Source organism: Macrotis lagotis, chromosome 1 (genome assembly GCF_037893015.1).
Source record: "Macrotis lagotis isolate mMagLag1 chromosome 1, bilby.v1.9.chrom.fasta, whole genome shotgun sequence".
Classification (NCBI taxonomy): Eukaryota; Metazoa; Chordata; class Mammalia; order Peramelemorphia; family Peramelidae; genus Macrotis; species Macrotis lagotis.
In genome coordinates, this window is record NC_133658.1 from 196,894,154 (window position 1) to 196,900,539 (window position 6,386).

A 6,386-nucleotide genomic window follows, 5' to 3' on the forward strand; every position below is an offset into this window, starting at 1 on the left:
AAATTTCAGTATCTGGTTAAGCTTTTCTCAATATAAGTTTCCTTGATATGGGTACTGTAAACCAAGGCAATGTTCTGAGGAAGCTTCATTCTCCTTCATATGGTGAATGATACAGAGCTAGGGAAATTTGGTTATTTTTCTCTGAGCTGGTCAGATGACAAAGAGATGAAAGTTGTTAATGTCAATTATTTCATTTTTGTGCCTGTGCTCAGGATACAGTAATCTCAGAGAAAAGCTAAGGTAGTGACAGTTATCATATGACTGAGAATTACATTTGACCCAATAATAGAATGAGAGAAAGTTTCAAAGGAACTGACAAAAATGCTACCATGACTGACCTTGTGTCACAGGGTCATTCCCATCAATATTTAAATGATCCCTGTACCTAAGGTGTCTAAGGTCTTAGAGCACAGAAAGGAGCATTGCTTAAGAAAGATAACCCCCTTTCAAACAAACAATGCAAGGGAACCCATCACAGATACATAGGAAAAAAGAGATTAAAAGTTATCAAAAATATATTGGAGGGAAATATTTAATTAGCAATAATAATTAAGAAGAGGATTACAATAAATTCACTTATAAAATGTAATAAAATTGTAGCATGGATTAGAAAGTAGAATCTAACAGTATGTTAATATGAAGAAAAAAGTTATTACATATATTCACAAATGAATAAAATGAGGAATCAAGATAAAATGTGTTAGAATTTAGGCAAAAAAATTAAAACAGTAGAAATTATGATTTGCAAAAGGAAACTAAAAATTTACATAATTAGAACGGATAAATAAGAAAATTACATTATCCTTAAAGGCAGCACACTTGAAGCAATATTCATTTTAGTATGTATGAACTAAAAGACAATTTAAATATATAAGAATGTCAATTAGATTGAATTGGAAAATATATAGTAAGTGGGAAACCTTAATATATTCCTTTCCAAAACAGTTAGCTCTAATAAAAATGAAAACAAATAGGAAATTAAAGAGCTTAATAGAAATTTAAAAAATAAGAAAACGATATATCCAAGTTATATTATTGAATGAAAAAAGAGAGAAGTCTTCATTTTCTTAGTTTTATCACAATTACAAATGGTGAATATGTACTAGGGAAACAGTTTCAAAAGAAATGAAGAAAATCAAATAATAAATATGACCTTTGCATTATATAATTAAATAAAAATATATTTTGAAAAATGTGGATACACATTGTACATATGCATACACATATGTATGTTTATAAATTAACATAAAACATTTTTCAATATTTAAAATGTTTTATAAACATTACTATCATTATTGATTATTGCTGAAATGATGGTGAATTTTGTGAAGACTGAAATCCAGCTCTCTTAAATCCAAATCTAAGAATCCAAGTTTAATCTCAATTAAAAAATAAAGACAGATAAACAAATTTAAAGGAATAGAGAGTCTTTAAGACATAAAAGATAGAGTGAAATTCTTCTATGCTAAGATGGTGGTATGAAACAAAGAATCTCTCAAATCTTTTTCTGAAAAAAAACTTTTAATGAAGTCTCTAGGGGCAGCTAAGTGGTGCAGTGGATAGAGGACTGACCTTGGAGTCGGGAGTACCTGAGTTGAAATCCGGGCCCAGACAATTAATAATTACATAGCCATATGGCCTTGGGCAAGCCACTTAGCCCCATTACCTTGAAAAATCTAAAAAAAAAAATGAAGCATCCAAATAGAGCCCAAAGCAATAGAACTCACAAAAACAACCAGGAAAAAAAAAAGCCAGAATATTGAAAACTTTTCAACAATATCTCTTGAAGGAACTTCAGAAAAAAATCTATATCATATAGGTAAAATGGGAGTATAGCCCAGCATAAGTGGAAGAGTTAAGCAGTAAGCAAGAGGCTCTTAGCCAAATTGCAGCTCAGGTTCCAGAAGTGGAAGTCAGTAGTAAAACTATTCTCCACTGATGGTTCATAATCCCACATTGGAGAGCAAGATTCAAGCCCCAGAATACTATTATGGCATTGGGCTACCAATGCACAGGGAACAAACACTGAAAACTGTAAATTTAACTGAAAGTCAGGAGACAGACCCCTAACCCCCAGCACAAGAAGCTTGGCACTATGCATCTTGTGCCCCAGAAGCAGTGTTCAACTATATGAGCTAATGAGCAAAGAAGGAAAAAAATTGTTAAAAATGAGCAAATGATGATTAAAATGAGTAAAACATGCAAAAATTAGCAAAATTGAGAGTTGCTGACCAAAGGAAAAACCTTTTCTTCTGAAAGGGATGGTAAGTCCCGAAAGGACCCTGTCCTATCTGAAAGGGTCCTGTCTCAGAACAGGAAAGCAATGAGTAAATGGCTTCATGTGAAGTCTCAAAAGGGGCCTATGAATTAGTCTCAAATCGCAAACTCTTGGAAGAAATGCTTTTCAAAATCAAAGGATGGAAGAAGAAAATTTGAGAAAAAGTATGAGAGTTAGACTGGGGAATTATGAAAATATGATTCAATAAAACATTGTCTTTCAAAGTAAAATTGATCAACAGGGAGAAGAAAGCAACATCTAAAAGTAAAATTAACAGCTGAGGAAAAAAAAATTATCTAGAAGTAAAATTAATATGTATGTCTTGGCATTTCATTTTCTTTCCCAACAGCCACTCAGTAGACTTTCCAACAGAAATTGAATACAGTGATATATAGTGGAAATTACTTCAAAATTTCTCACAAATCTCCACCCAAGAGTAAACAATTTCATTTTATTTAAAATACCTGATATTCCCTCCTAGGTTTAATTTATTAACTCCCTTTCTTGTTTCTTTAGTAGCCAACATAGTATGTATTAGAGTGATAAATAACACCACAGGAAGAGGCATAAAGATACATAATTTTAGAATGAAAGAAGGGAGAATGTGAATTCTGAGTAAATTCTGTTCAATAGATTTAGCCTAGAAAGGGATTAAGATACATATTGATTTGGATTTGAAATTCTACTCTGATTTAGAGAGAAGGGAGGGGCAAGGAAAGGGAACAATAAGGGAAGAAGGAACTGATAAAAGGGAAGGCTGTGGTATAAGTGAAAATAAAATCAAAGATAAATTTTTGAAAGAAAAGTCAAAGGGGAATGATAGAAAAATTATAAGAGGAATAAGAGGAAAGGAAAGAAAAGCATAAATGGAAAAAAAGATAGCATGGAGGGAAATACAGAATTAGAAGTCTTAACTATAAATGTGAATTGGATGAACTGTCACATAAACCAGAAATGGATAGCAAAATGGATTTAAAAAACCATAATCCTACAATAAGAACCACATATGAAGGATACAGAGAGGGTAAAAGTAAAAGGTTGGAGCAAAATATATTACACCTCAGCAGGAGTAAAAAAGTCAGGGCATAGCAATTCTGATCTCAGATAAAGTAAAAGCAAAAATTAATTTCATTAAAAAGGGATAAGGAAGGAAACTACTTCTTTTTAAAAGGTATGATTGGTAAAGAAACTACCTTTCCTTGAATTCACAGTACTTAATAAAGTTCTTGGAATATCATGGGCCCTTTAACTATAGTTGTTACTTTAATTACTAACTCTGTCTTGGACTTTAACTTCCCTTTTTATTTTAAATTTTATTTATTTATAGCAATGGTGTTAAGCTACTTGACTAAGGTCACACAGTTAAGCAATTATTAAGTGTCTAAGACCGAATTTGAACTCAAGTCCTCCTTACCCCTGGGCCAGTGCTCTATTTACTGTGGCACCTAACTGACCCTAATTGTATTTTTTTTAAATAATTAAGGGAAATCTCTTCTTGTTGCTACAGATAAAATTCTTTAGTGTTGGTCCCTCTTCCTAGCAAAATTATTCTCAATTTTTTTTTCTCTTACTAAGTCATTCAATCATTGTATCAAGAATCCTTTAGGGGTGCTCGGAAAATATTGGGAAATAAAGATCTCATAATTACTCTGGACAGAGAGTGAATCACAAAACTCCTTGGTCATTGACTTGAGGAAATGGCAGTTTATCTTTTACCATTTTTCTTTCCTCCATATGTTCCCATATAATAATTCCTTTCCCTAGTTTTGTTTTTATTCTTTTCATTATTTGTACAAATTAAGAATAAATAAATAAATAAATAAAATAGAAAAAAAGATAAACAGAAATGGGAAATTTTTAATTAATAATCTTAAACTGTATATATCATTATATGGGAAGGCAATACAGGTAACTTCTGAGAATTATATTTATTTTAACATATGTAAAAGATACATACTTATATGATTTGGTTAATAATTACTCTTGAAAATCATATTTATTTTGGTATAGCACCCTCTTTTTAAGTAAGCTTCTCCTTTTTTATTTAATTGAAAAATTCAGATAATAACAGCACTTATACCTCATTGTTCACAAAATGAGGATAAAAATTCTCATACTATGTAGCTCCTAGAGGTGCTAAACAAAACAATATCGTACAAAATATTTTGTGACATAGCAAACTGTTTAAGAAATATAAGTTATTATATTATATTAATTCAGTATATTATTAATAATAAATTCTATTAATATATAATATTAAAGTATTGATTATTAATATAAATACTTGAGCAGCTGAATTTTTTTAGGTTTCTGCAAGGCAATAGGGTTAAGTAACTTGCCCAAAATAACATGGTTAGGAAAGTATCTGAGACTGCATTTGGACTCAGGTCCTCCTGACTCCAGGGCTGGTACTCTATTCACTGTGTCACCTAGCTGACCCCAAGAGGTGACATTTGAACTTTATATTTATTAAAGTTGGTTTCTCTTTTTTGAAGTGTAGGATCTTACATGATATACCAATAAAATGTAGGCTTGAGAATGTTTGGAAAACTTGAACTTGGACTAGCTTTTAACTGTATATTTCCATCTAAAACTCAACCTAGGCTAGATTGGATATTTTATTATTAGAAGCTTACCCATCAAGTGTTAAATTCCCACCATTATTGTAACTGACAAATGATATCTAATAGAAATAGTGCTTTTATTTATATTTATATTTTATGTTAAATTTAAATACTGCTTTAAGATTTGTACTACAATTTTCAAGCATAAATGAATTTAATGTTTACAAGAAATCTGAGGACTAAGTGATATTTTATCAAAGTATAAAAAAGAAACAATTCAATTGATTTGAACAGGACTACATACTCAAAGTCTGAGACTCAATAGGAAGACAGGTCTTTCTGACACTAGATTTGGCCCTCAATCCATTGTATGCCCAATGAAGGACCATTTATAAAGCAAAGAGATCTACTACCTCTGCCAAATAATTGAGAGAATATGGACAATGGCTCCTTGAAATAAATTTTAAAATAAAAGAACTTTTTGTGATCAAGTAATATGTTAGGAAGGAAATCAGAAGGCAAATCTTAATCTAATCTTTTCTAAATTAATGTATACTTAATGTATATGTTAATGAAACAGTGAACCTTTTTGAGACTTTCTGGTGTAAGGTATATGACCTGTTGTATAGCATCATCATAAACTTCAATATCATCACCATCATCATTCTCATCCTCATCATCATCATAGTTAAAGCAAATTCTAGATGGGTTCTTCACAACTGAGTATAATGCTGAAAAATCCTAAAATAGCTGAAGACATTTTATTTATTTTATAGAAACAAAATAAGAGATAGAAAAGCATTAAATATTCTCCTATTAACATATAAAACATCCTAGTCAATAAAGTTAATAATCCTGTCTTTCTCCCCTTTCCCTAATGTTTTGATTATTCTACTATGTCTAATTGTCCTGAATTTACTTATTTCCTTTGCATTTCAGATAGCCTGTCAGATGAAATTTATGCTGTAAATGTAAAATTAATAACTTTACAATGAAATCAGACACATTAAGACAGAGCTATGAGAGGGCAGCTAGGTGGTGCAGTAAATAGAGTACTAGTCATAGAGTCAGAAGGGCCTGAATTCAAATTTGGATTCAGACACTTCATAATTACCTAGCTAGGTGTGTGACATTGGACAAGTCATTCAATCCCATTGTCTTGCAAATATCCCCCCAAAAGCATGATGAGTAATATCTTTTTACATCAGCTAAACTTAGAAATGACAATTAGCATTTGCTCTTGGGAGGAATATGTGATACTTTTAATTTGTGTGCAACAAATATGAAAAGTTCATAGAGTAATACAGTTAGTACTATACTATCAAGTAAAGTGTATTCTGATTCTGATAATATCAGAAAAGTCAGTATTGGCAACTCTTCTCTCCTCCTCTAACCCCAGATGGTCAAATAATGGCATGTACTTTTATAGATATATTCACTTTATCTTATGAAATCTCACTTATGAACTCCCCATGTTTGTCAATGTCCCCAGTCAAATTGTTTCTTGTGGGGGTGGAATTTGCCCTTCTTTCTTGAAACAGGAC